The 13,526-nt window shown below is 36.7% G+C and overlaps 1 pseudogene; it reads left to right on the top strand.

The window, feature by feature from the left end:
- Positions 1-572: 572 nt before the first annotated feature.
- On the top strand, positions 573-13,119 carry LOC109156001 (annotated as a pseudogene).
- Positions 13,120-13,526: the final 407 nt, after the last annotated feature.

Here is a 13,526-nt window from a genome sequence, read left to right as displayed (position 1 = left end):
CACTATGATGAAGAAGCTAGATTCAAAAATTGATAAGGTTGCCCAGTCTAGCCAAACATCCATTCATAATTCAGAGGTGCAAGTAGGTCAGTTGACTAAATTGGTTGCAGAAAAATATCGAGGTATGTTTCCTAGTACCACTGAAATAAGCCCTAGGGAAGGAGCTATGGCTGTCACTTTGTGAAGTGGTAAGATATTGAATGAAGTTTTGAAATAAAAAGAACCCATGAGGGTTGAAAAAGAGAGTGATAAAGAAGAAGAGCAAGTGCCTAAAGAGAGTTATAGTGATCAAAACCTCATTTCTTCTACAGTAAAACCTTATGTACCCCCCATTCCATATCCACGGAGGTTACAAACAAGGAACCAGGATAATAACTTCAAAAGATTTTTAGAGGTTTTTAAAAAAATTGCAGATTAATATTCCTTTTGCAGAAGCACTTGCCAATATGCCATCTTATGCCAAGTACATTAAGAAAATTTTGTCTAATAAAAAGAAACTGGAACAGTTTGCTACTGTGCATTGAAATTAGGAGTGTAGTGCTATTCTACAAAGCAAATCACCTCATAAGCTAATGGATCCAGGGAGTTTTTCTATTCCTTGCACTATTGGTAATACTGTTGTTGATAAATGTTTATGTGATCTAGGTGCCAGTATTAACCTTATGCATTTAACTCTTTTCAATAAGTTGGAAATAGCTGAAATGAAGCTAATAACAATCTCTCTTCAACTTGCTGATAGATCAGTCAAGTACCGGCTTGGAGTAGTGGAGGATATCTTGGTAAAAGTTGGTAAATTTTATTTTCCTGCTGATTTTCTGATTCTTGATATGGGTAGTGATACTGATACATCCCTTATACTTGGTAGGCCATTTTTGTTAACAGGAGGAGTAATAATTGATATGCCTTTAGGGAAATTAATTTTTAGAGTAGGAACAGAAAAAGAGGACTTCTCTATCCTTAAAGCTGTAAAGTTGCCAACTTTTGATGAATCTTGTCTTGTTGTTGATGTTATTGATGATCTTTCTAAAGACACATTTGTCAAGCATTCACCTAGGGATGCATTGGAAGCATGTCCTATAGAAAAGGAGGAACCAGAATTTGTTGAGTCTATGATGAGATTAGAGGGTCAAGGTCATTTTGCTACCCATCTTAGTAGGAAGTATGCGGATTTAGATGGAGGCAACCCCTTTTCATTACCTTTTAATGAAACACCTCCTCAACTTGAACTTAAAACACTTCCATTGTAGTTCAAATACGATTTTTTGAGGGGTAATGATACTTTTCTTATGCTCATTTACTTCATACAAAAGAAGAGAGATTGTGGAGAACATTGACTAAAGTTTGGCATGACAAATATAATTTTTTGGAGAGAATTCAAAGTAGAGTAAGAAGTTTTGTTGTTTAATTCTTGTCTTAAGCTTTTGTTAGGGAAATTGAAGTCTAGATGGTTTGGTCCTTTCATGGCCACTAATGTTTGTTCCTATGAGGCCATAGAAATTGAAAGAGATAAAAAGAGACCATTAATGGTTGCTTCACCAAAAGGCAGTCTCGGAAGAAATTGGCAACTAACATGGAAGTTTCCCGTTTATTCATTTTCTCATACTTGCTTTTATATTTAACATTGACGACAATGTTGAGTTTCAGTGTGGGGAAGGGAAGGTTTAATTAGGGGATGTTTTCTGGAAGTTTTATGCAAATAATTTTTTTCTTGCATTTTCTGCATTCTATTCTATTTAATTTTCTACAATTTTTCAGCACTTTTCTGATTATGGTGAAATTATGACTCTACTGATTCCTTGGACTTTATCTGTATTTCCTTATATCCTTTCTTTCTTAAACCACATACCATTGGCCCCATTACAACCAATAAATAAAGACCGTTTGACTCGTGTTTTTCATATAATTTTGGTACTGGAGTTTTGGTAGACAAGCAAGCCTATGGCAAGTGCTCTCTCAATAGAGGATGGTGTGTACCTTTCTTATACATACATACATACATACATACATACATACATACATACATACATACATACATATATATATATATATATATATGAGAGATTGAGTGAACAACCGTGAGGACTATTCTTCTCTATTGTCTTGTGTGCATATGACTTTGAACTCTCATGAAGTATTATGTGTTCACCAATTCCCTTGAATTGAATACCTAGTTGACATGGTTATGGTTGGTAGTTTGATTTCATTGCATAAGTTTGCTTGGGGACAAGCAAAAACTTGAGTGTGGGGAAGTTTGATAGGCCTAGAATATTTGCATATTTTATATATTATTTCAGTGTGATTTTAGGTTCATTATTGCTAAATTAGATTAATTTTAAGTTAAATCTTATTAATTGTGCACTCTTTGACAGGTAGGGACTTAATTGAGGGGAATCATGAGTTTTGAGGTCAAATTGCGAGTAAGCTTATTTGATGATTTGAAGATTGATTCAATTGGAAGAAGATTAAAGAATTTAGGGGTCTATTTGCAAAGCTAAAAAACTTTGGTGATGATTGAAGGAATACAGAGAGTTCATGGGAATAAAAGAAACATATTATTGTTTCTTGTTTTGGGGTTCACTGGAAACCTACGAAAAAGAAAATGAGAATTCAGCTATATGGGATTTTGTTTTCTTTCATGGCAATAGAGGAAAAAAAGGGAAAAAGAACTCTTTTAAATGGTTTATCTTTGGGTTCGGCGGGAGTTACGAAACATAACAGAAGAAGGGAAGTTGGGGAGCAGCAGCGTGGTCGTCTGGGCAATAGGATCATCGGCGAGGAAATTCGAGATTTCATCGTAGAAGATTCCCGACCTTCGATCGTGGCTATCAGTTTTTTAGGCTTGAATTACCGTTTTTCAAATTTTTTGAACAATTTATGCATTTAATTATGATTTTGGCTATAACTTTTAATTAGGGATTTGGATTAGTCTTAGATTAGATTAATTTACTATTCTTCATGTTTTGATTCTTCTAATTTCAGTTTAATAATTGAACTTGATTATATTTATTTTATGTATTTTAATTGTGGATTGTGGGACTGACAACTGTATATTTCCCATGATTAAGGTTCATATGAAGAACTGACAGGTGAATTATGAACCTAGAACTCGTAAGATAAACACAATTGACCTAAACTAGACATAAATTTAGGTATTTTTGGTGATATTTGATTGTTGCTTAATGGGTTCAATTAATGTTGGTGAGATATCGACCGATGATCACAGTTAATTGGACATAACCTAGTAGCTCGACGAAGTATTAGGATATATTTGAAGCAATCATCACTATAGTCATAAGAATCAATACTTAGGAGAGTTAGTTAATTATCTAATAGGTGAACCCAAATCCCTAGTCTTTTCTCAATTGGAATTTGCTTAGCATTAAATTCATAAAATATTTTTTTAAATACATTAATTCTATTTATTTGCACTTTCCATTATCAACAAATTGATTATTCAAGATAACAGTTAATAGTGTTCTTCGTGGGATCGACCCCCGAATACTCTAGGAAGTTATACTGTGATTGACTCTATACTATGTGTTTACGGATTATAGCAATCAGTTTGTGATTTTGAGGTCAAGAATCCTTCCCAGCCCAATGTCTTTTATGCTTTGGCATTGTTGATTGGTTAGGTTGTTTTTTTTTTTTTTTTTTTTGGGTTTTGTTAGCTGTGTTGGAAGGGGCCTTATCTTTAGGTCAGTGTCTTTATCCTCTTTCTCCGATGTGTCTATCTTATCATCTGAGCTGTTCTCAATTGCTTGTTCCTGCTCTGCTTCATCCTTTTCTGTATCATTTTCCATTCTGTCAAGGAATGACCTTGCTTCCTGTTTTATTTGATGTTTTGGCTTGACGAGTCTCCTTGTTCTAATGCTTTTCTTTTGGTGTCTGCATGAAATAATTGAAATTAATCTAAAAATGCACTGTTTACAAATTCCATAAAATACCAATAATAAAAGAAGAAACATAGACTACATTCATGTTAATCCTGCACCAAGCAACATGCAATGAGGGGCCCTAGTCTGAAATGTCCAAAAAATACACCAATGGTAGGATAAAAATGCACTGTTTACATAAATTAAACACACAACAATTTTATTTCCCATTTTGAAGTTACAAATTACAGAAAACACCAATAATAAATGAAATATACACTACACTGATGTTCATCATGCACAAACAACACGCAATGAGGTGCCGTAGTCTGAAATGCTCAAAAAATACACCGATGGTAGGATAAACATGCACTGTGTACAAAAATTAAACACACAACAACTTTTTCCCCATTTTGAAGTTACAAAATCCAGAAAACACCAATAATAAACGAAATATACACTACATTGATGTTCATCATGCACAAACAACACGCAATGAGATGCCCAAGTCTGAATGTAACACCCCCGATTTCCATGCCAATTAAAAACTTAATCATGCAGATAATCTAACCATAATAAGCATACACAGCGGAAGTCTAACTATGAAATAGAACGTCCACGCTATGGTGAACGCACAGGCGTAAACAACATCAATATAATCTGTCTGATCTACAAAGGATAAGGTCAAACAACAACAAGTCTAAAATCCAACTAACATAGAAGGCACACAGGCCAAAACAACTATGAGGTCTGAGGGATCTACTCTATCCATCACTAGTCGGAACCTGAAAAGCACATAAATATATGGGACGACGCCCGGTCAGCGAATGATACTGGTAACCCAACAATACATGTGAAATATCATACATAGATAGGATATATACAAAATCATTTCGAAACGGAGTACAATATATATAAGTTCAAAACCAAGGACAGAAGTCAATCACAAGACTAAATACTCTCTCAACAAGAACGGCTCAAGGCCTATTCTACCATCACTCAGTAGAACATCACCCGACATGCATAACACAAGAGAATAAGAGACACACAATGGCAACACATGCCTTCGCGACATCACTCGTCATGAATAAAGAATTACACAACGGCAACACTTGCCTTCGTGACATCACCCATCACGAATTGATATGCCTTCCTTATGCCCGGTTCCAACCTTATGGCTACCCCCAACCTTATAGCTAGATCCAACCTTTACCTCCAGGACCCCTGTACTTCTGAGTCCAACCTTATTCCTCTGAGGACCGTCGTCCCCATCCATCAACAAACCACCAACAATTTCCACCAACAAAAGTACACGAGGGTACCAATCACACACATGGAAACACATACCTCCCAAGAAATACGTGAACCCATCACTCAGGTCACAAACTCCATAATCGCGTCATGGCTACCACGAGGACCACTGCCGTACCTTGGTGACTAATGTCCCATACCATTAATCGTGCAATCCAAGTACAGCCACACACACAACACCATTATAGGAATCAATCAACGGATCACAACGAAGATATGAAACCATACTCAACAAGAGAAGGATCACAATCCGACAACAACGATGATTAACACAAGTCATCATCCACAATAGGAAAGAACAAACCACACACTCAAGAATTTAAACACCGAACTAGCATGCTTATCAAACGGGTAAACTAAACATCGTTCCGAAGAACACACAAGACTCATCATGGTTCAACGAATCACAAGGTTGAACACTTAGCACGATTCAAGACACCAACACCTACATGGAATCCTACCATATAGTTCTAGACGTACGAAACATCAAGAAGACACTCAAATAGTTCCACAAAAGAACATCGGGAAGTCAAAAGACTAAATACCAAGTCAAAAGAACCACGAGGAACAAATCCCCGCACAACCCCATATATGTACCCCGCGGGTGGGGCCACGGGTGGACCCCCACCCGTGGTTCCACCCACGGGTACCACTCCCACGAGATGTGTACCCCGCGGGTGGGGCGGCGGGTAGGCCACCGGCCGCCGTTCCGCCCGCGGGTACAATGCCCTGTACAAAATAATCCCTTCGGGGATTTTCAACTCCAAGCTCAAATTCAAGTCCAAAACATGCCAAACCTCACCAAATACAACAAAATGACTTGAATCAAAGGAATAGCCAAGCTCTAGATATGCATTTTCACAAGACAGTGCATCAACACTCACATTTCATAGCAAAATCACATGTCGAATCCAATAAATCATCATATAGGGAAGCAAAATAGATTTTGTAGAGCATGGGTTGCCTCTTGTAGACAAAAACCTTCACTTAACACTTCTCAAAGCCCCTAACAAGGTTCACCTTCCACACCCACTTCAAGAACACACCAAAAGATCATAAAGATTTCACCTTTAGAAAAAGATATATTAGAAAACACTAAAAACACAAAAGGAACATAGATCTTACCCTCCTAGATGCTCAGGAGTAGGAAAGGTGGATTCTTGGAGACAAACTTTGAAGATCTTGGAAAGCCTAATCTTAGCTTGGAGAGAAAGCTAGCTAGGTTTTAGAGAGAAGGAAGAGCTTTTGATTTGGAAGTGTTAGGAGAGAAATGAAAGATGTCTTCTAGGTTAGCTTGGAATACAATAATAGGGGAAATGTCTTCTTTTCCCTTACTAAGATGAAAAGTGTAAGGGAACAAAGGAACTATTCACAAAGCTTTAGGTACAACATCTTGACTTGGGTTGACTAGTCAATTACTAGTCCCCAACTATTGGATTTTCAAGAATTTAAGGAATTAAATTACCAATTATATTTGGATTAATTACTTAATTAATCCCTAAATAGAATCCGGATTTACGGGGTGTCACATCCTCTCCCCTTAAAAGAAGCTTTGTCCCCGAAGCTTGGGTACGACGAATTAAAACGAAACGGTAAAACGGAACAACAATGTGACAAGAGAATCAAGGACATCTATTTGACCAAAACTTGAAAAAATCAAAAATGTACAAAAATGGTCATGAAGTCAAGTCATTGCAAGACTTAAAGTGATAACAACGAAATTCCTTGAGCAACACAGACACTAAGGCCAAGACACGTGACGGGCATATTTTACACTCATATTTTAGGTACATTGTTATAATATTTTCGTATTAATTATTTCATATTATTTAACAATTAGTTATTTTTAGAGTTTAATAACTAATGAGCTAAATATAGTACTAGATATATATATAATATATAATATAGAATATAGTTATATAAACACACATTAATATATACTACGCATTATAAATGCATATATATATATATATTATAATGTTAATGTGTGTTTTGGTCCAGCGCAAATTGAATTGAACAATTCAATTTGTTCCATTGAGGAAGCGGATAGAATGGAGAAGCATACGGAATACGGCTGAAAATTAGGAAAAATAGATGGTTGAGGTTCATTGAGCCTATTTTTAGAATGCTATAAATAGTAGGAGTTTCCTATTGTAAAATGTTCATTCTTCCCCTCTCGAATATTCTTTAAGGTTGTTATCAATGCCCATTCGCGGCTAATTTCTTGTTTGGTTTAGTGAATTGAAGCCCCGGAGTTCATTACGCTGTAAGGTTATTTATTTATTTTTATTATATATTTTTTATGCATTTGAGTATTAAATATTCTTCTAAGTTATTTGAAATAATTGTGTCATTTAATTGCTAGGGAGGCCTACTAGTTATTTATTTGATATAATTATTTGCTATATTAGATAATGTTGTGCTACAAATTACTCTAATATTCAGTAGCAACTGGGTTAATTATTGACGGCTTAGTGATAATTGGACTCGGGTAGAAAATTTTCCTAAATTAAATGCAACCGCTTGTGCTTGTATTATTTAGTTTGTCGGTTTTCCTAGTTCCTATTGCTGCTATTAAATTAAATCTATAGCGCTTGTCTTAGGTTATTTAGTAGTTAGGGGTAATTAAACCGCGTGTGCTTTAGTTACCTACAACTAAGGGAAAACGGAAATGAAATAATTTCACGACAAATATTCAATTGCATATTAATTACTTTATGAATCAATGATCAGCGTTAAACTCCGGTGGTGGATCTTTACTAACCAAGGTTTTCTATTATAAGTGTTTCAATATATTATTTTCATCGCTTTATTCGTTCTATTAAATTACTTGTTTATTTAAATTCTCTTTTATTTTATCTTTATTCACGATATATTCTAAACCCCCCATTATTTCCTTGAGCACAAAAGTTAAACTAGTTACTCCTCGTGGGATCGATCCTTACTCCCCGGCAACGGCGCCAAAATTTGCCCAGAAGGTAGATAGTATAGCCAATCCTTCGCTGAATCTTTCAACGACATGGAATAACTTAAAGACATCATTCCTTGAAAAATATTTCCCAGCTTCAAGGGCGGCCAACATTAGGAAAGAAATCTGTGGTATAAGGCAAAACAATGGAGAGTCCCTGTATGAATATTGGGAGCGTTTCAAGAAACTATGTGCAAGCTGCCCACACCATCAAATTAGTGATCAATTACTCATTCAATACTTTATGAAGGACTTTTCCCAATGGATAGAAGCATGATTGATGCTGCAAGCGGTGGTGCTTTAGTTGACAAGACACCAGATGCTGCAAGAACTCTAATTGCGAACATGGCTGCAAATTCTCAACAGTTTGGCAATAGAATAGCCCAACCATCTAAGCATGTGAATGAGGTAAATATTTCTGCTCTCGAACAACAAATTTCTGGTTTAACTACTCTTGTTCGTCAATTAGCAGTAGGAAATATGCAAACTGTTAAAGCATGTGGAATTTGCTCGGTAGTTGGGCATCAAACTGATGCCTGCCCAACTCTTCAAGAAGAACCTATTGAACAAGTTAACATGGCTGGAGGTTTTCCTGGACAACCTCAAGGTAAGTATGATCCGTTCTCCAATACATATAATCCTGGATGGAGGGATCACCCAAACCTTAGCTATGGGAACTCACAAGGGAACCAGTTTGTTCAGAATCGTTCTAATTTTCAACAGTACAGACAACCATTTCCTTCAAGATAACAACCAACCCAAAACTTTAGCTCAGGTACGAATCTAGAAGATATTGTTAAATCTCTTGCTACTAACACTCTGCAGTTTCAACAAGAAACACAAAGATTCCGTCAAGAAACAAAGGCTAGTATTCAAGAAACAAATGCTAGTATTCAAAACTTGGAAAGACAAATGGGCCAACTAGCAACTACGGTTAGTCGGTTGGAAGCACAGAGTTCTGGCAAACTACCCTCTCAAACAGTGGTTAATCCAAGAGAAAATGCAAGTACAATTGTGTTGAGGAGTGGTAAGGAAATTGAAAGCCCTGCGATTGGTACCCCATCAGTGAACCAAGAAAAAGAGGAAACTAGCAACAATGAAAATTCTCAAGGTAAGTCTCCCAATCTTTCGAACTATGAACCAGTTCCCCCATTCCCCCAAGCTTTGTCAAAATCTATAAAAGGAACGAAAGATGAAGAGTTATATGAAACTTTCAAAAATTGTGAAGTGAATATTCCATTACTTGATGCAATAAAACAAGTTCCTAGATATGCTAAATTCTTAAAGGAGTTGTGTACAACAAAAAGGACACAAAAGTCAAAAAAAGGTGAGAAAGTGCTAATGGGTAAGAATGTTTCTGCTGTGATTCAAAGCAAGCTTCCTGAAAAATGCAAGGATCCAGGTATGTTTACTATTCCTTGTATGATAGGCGATACTAAACTTGAGAAAGCCATGCTAGACTTAGGAGCATCTATTAATGTTATGCCATATTCTGTGTATGCTTCTTTAAAACTTGGACCTTTGAATGAAACTAGTGTAGTTATCCAGTTGGCTGATAGGTCTAATGCATACCCCAAGGGCGTAATTGAAGATGTATTGTTGCAAGTGAATAATTTAATCTTCCCTACTGATTTCTATGTGCTAGATATGGAAAATAATGATTATTCTGCACCTATTCTGTTAGGAAGACCATTTTTAAAAACTGCAAAAACAAAAATTGATATTCACAGTGGTACACTTACTATGGAATTTGATGGTAATGTTGTTACATTCAATATTTATGATGCTATGAAATACCCTGGGGGTGATAACTCTGCTTATTCTGTTGATATTATTGATTCATTGGTTGAAGAAGTTTTTGAATTTAATGGTGAAGATAAATTAGAAGTTGTTATTTGTGAACACCTTGAAAAAGGAAATAATGAGTTTTCTCTGAGTGCCAATTTACATGAAGTTATTGCATCATTGAATCATTGTCCTAAATTACACCAACAAAATAATGTTTCTTATATGGCTTTACCTGTCTCTATCAAAAAATTGTTACCATCTGTCGTGCAGGCACCTATCCCTGAGTTGAAGCCTCTTCCCAACCATCTTAAATATGCTTTCTTAGGAGAAAATAAAACATTGCCAGTCATAATTTCAACTAAACTCTCTGCAATAGAAGAGGAAAAACTTGTCCAAGTGCTAAAAGAACACAAAACTGCCATTGGGTGGACAATTGCAGATATCAAAGGGATAAGTCCGTCCACTTGCATGCACCGAATTCTTCTAGAGGAAGGAGCAAAACCATCTCGTCAACCACAAAGAAGGCTAAACCCGCCCATGATGGAAGTAGTCAAGGAAGAGGTCCTCAAACTCCTTGGAGCTGGGATAATCTATCCTATTTCAGATAGCAAATGGGTTAGCCCAACTCAAGTGGTTCCTAAGAAAACAGGGATTACAGTTGTCAGAAATCAAAATAATGAACTTGTCCCCACTCGTATTCAAAATGGGTGGCGAGTCTGTATAGACTATAGGAAGTTGAATGTTGTTACAAGAAAAGATCACTTCCCTTTACCGTTTATTGACCAAATGCTAGAAAGGTTGGCCGGTCGCTCTCATTTTTGTTTTCTTGATGGTTATTCAGGTTATTTCTAGATTGCAATCACTCTAGAAGACCAGGAAAAGATGACTTTTACATGTCCCTTCGGCACTTTTGCATATCGACGCATGCCGTTTGGCCTCTGTAATGCCCCGGGTACCTTTCAGAGGTGTATGGTTAGCATATTTTCTGATTATGTTGGGCATATGATTGAAGTTTTCATGGATGATTTTACAGTTTATGGCGACTCTTTTGACTCCTGCTTACATAACCTTTCACTTATTTTGAAAAGATGCATAGAGAGTAATCTTGTGTTAAATTCTGAAAAATGTCATTTTATGGTTAATCAAGGTAATGTTTTGGGGCATGTTATTTCATCTAGTGGGATTGAGGTTGATAAAGCCAAAGTTGATATTATAGAGTCTCTGCCTTATCCTACTACTGTGCGGGAAGTCCGCTCTTTTCTTGGACATGCAGGTTTTTACCGAAGGTTTATCAAAAACTTCTCGAAAATAGCACTACCTTTATGCAAATTGTTGCAGAAAGAGACATCCTTTGAGTTTGACAAAAAGTGTAAGGGAGCATTTGATGAATTGAAGGAGTTGTTGACGTCTACGCCGATCATTCAGCCACCTAACTGGAACTACCCATTTGAGATTATGTGTGATGCAAGTGATCACGCAGTAGGGGCTGTGTTGGGCCAAAAGATCGGGAAATCATCCCATGTTATTTATTATGCTTCTAGGACTTTAAATGATGCTCAGAAAAACTATTCTACTACAGAAAAAGAACTTTTAGCCATTGTTTTTGCTTTAGAAAAATTTAGGTCCTATTTGCTGGGCACCAAAGTTATCGTTTATTCTGACCATGCAGCTCTTCGCTACTTGATGAAAAAGTAGGAAACCAAACCAAGATTGATAAGATGGATTCTCCTCTTAAGTGAGTTTGATGTGGAGATCAAAGATAAGAAGGGGTCAGAGAATCTTGTGGCCGATCATTTGAGTCGGTTGGTACACATTGAACCTGAACCTCCGCTGCAAGAAGCATTCCCTGATGAGCACTTATTGGCTGCGACTGTGGTTTTACCTTGGTATGCTAACGTAGTCAACTTTTTGGTTGCCAACAAGTTTCCTCATAATTCGTCTAAAGCCCAAAAAGATAAAATCAGGAGTAACGCCAAGTACTATGTATGGGATGAACCGTACCTCTGGAAACATTGTGCTGACCAAGTGGTAAGGCGGTGTGTACCTGATAGCGAAATTGCCTCAATCCTTGCCTTTTGTCATTCTTATGCTTGTGGCGGCCACTTTGGTGCTAAGAGAACAGCAAGGAAAGTGTTGGACTCTGGGTTTTATTGGCCAACTTTATTTAAAGATTCATACGCATTTTGCAAGTGTTGTGATGCTTGCCAAAAGTCAGGTAATTTATCCCGGAGAAATGAAATGCCACAAACTCCGATCCTATTTTGTGAGGTCTTTGATGTTTGGGGTATTGATTTTATGGGCCCATTTCCTGCCTCTTTTGGTTTTGTCTATATTTTACTTGCTGTTGATTATGTTTCGAAGTGGGTAGAAGCTAGAGCTACCAGGACTGATGACTCTAAAGCTGTTGCAGATTTTATCAAATCTAACATCTTTTCTAGGTTTGGCATTCCAAGAGCTATAATAAGTGATCAGGGTACTCACTTTTGTAATCGCACCATCGAAGCATTGCTTAAGAAGTACCATGTCACCCATAAGGTGTCAACTGCCTACCACCCACAGACTAATGGGCAGGCAGAGGTGTCCAACCGAGAGGTGAAGTCAATCCTTGAGAAAACAGTCAACCCAAACAGAAAGGATTGGAGTTTGCGATTAGATGATGCATTGTGGGCGTATAGAACCGCATACAAAACACCTATTGGTATGTCCCCTTATCGCATTGTGTTTGGGAAAGCTTGTCACCTTCCCGTTGAGTTGGAGCACAGAGCCTATTGGGCTGTCAAGAGCTTTAATATGAACATTGATGAAAGTGGCCTACACCGGAAGTTGCAACTTTCTGAGTTGGAGGAGATTCGCAATGAGGCCTACGAGAATTCAAGAATCTACAAAGAAAAGACAAAAGCTTTCCATGACAAGATGCTTTTGAGAAAGGAATTTTCAATTGGACAAAAAGTCCTCCTCTTCCAGTCACGTCTTCGGCTATTCCCAGGTAAGTTACGTTCTCGTTGGGTTGGTCCATTTATTATCACTAATATTTTTCCTCATGGGGCGATAGAGATTCAAAGTTTACAGACTTCAAAGATATTCAAGGTTAATGGCCATCGGCTTAAACCTTACCATGAAGGGGCTCAAGTTGAATATATTGCCGACATACTTCTTGAAGATCCCAGCTATTTTGAATAATATGAACAACTAGAAGGGGAGTTTGTTCTATTATTATTATTTTTTTTTTCTTTTTCTTAATCTTTATGTTACTTTTAATAACCCTTTTTCTGTGCTTTTTTGTTCAACATTGGGGACAATGTTGATAATAAGTGTGGGGGAGGGAATTTAGTTTTATTATTTGTTTGCATATGTCAAAATTTTCAAAAATTTTTACAAATATTTTACTAGTATTTTATCCAAAATAAGTATTATTTTGAAAAAAATTATTTTATTTTTCCTTTCTTGGAATTCATAACATGATTGAATAAATAGTTTGGCAAGTTGTGATTAATTTGTTAGCATTTCCTGTTCGATATGTAGTGGCTAGATTAAGTAAGCAATAAACCTATGAGATTTTGAGCCATTGACTGACACTTCGGTCTTAT

This window comes from Ipomoea nil, unplaced genomic scaffold, assembly GCF_001879475.1.
Source record: "Ipomoea nil cultivar Tokyo-kokei standard unplaced genomic scaffold, Asagao_1.1 scaffold0276, whole genome shotgun sequence".
NCBI classification, from domain to species: Eukaryota; Viridiplantae; Streptophyta; class Magnoliopsida; order Solanales; family Convolvulaceae; genus Ipomoea; species Ipomoea nil.
The sequence above is the reverse complement of the archived record's forward strand: the minus strand, read 5'-3'. Positions and strand labels throughout refer to the sequence as shown.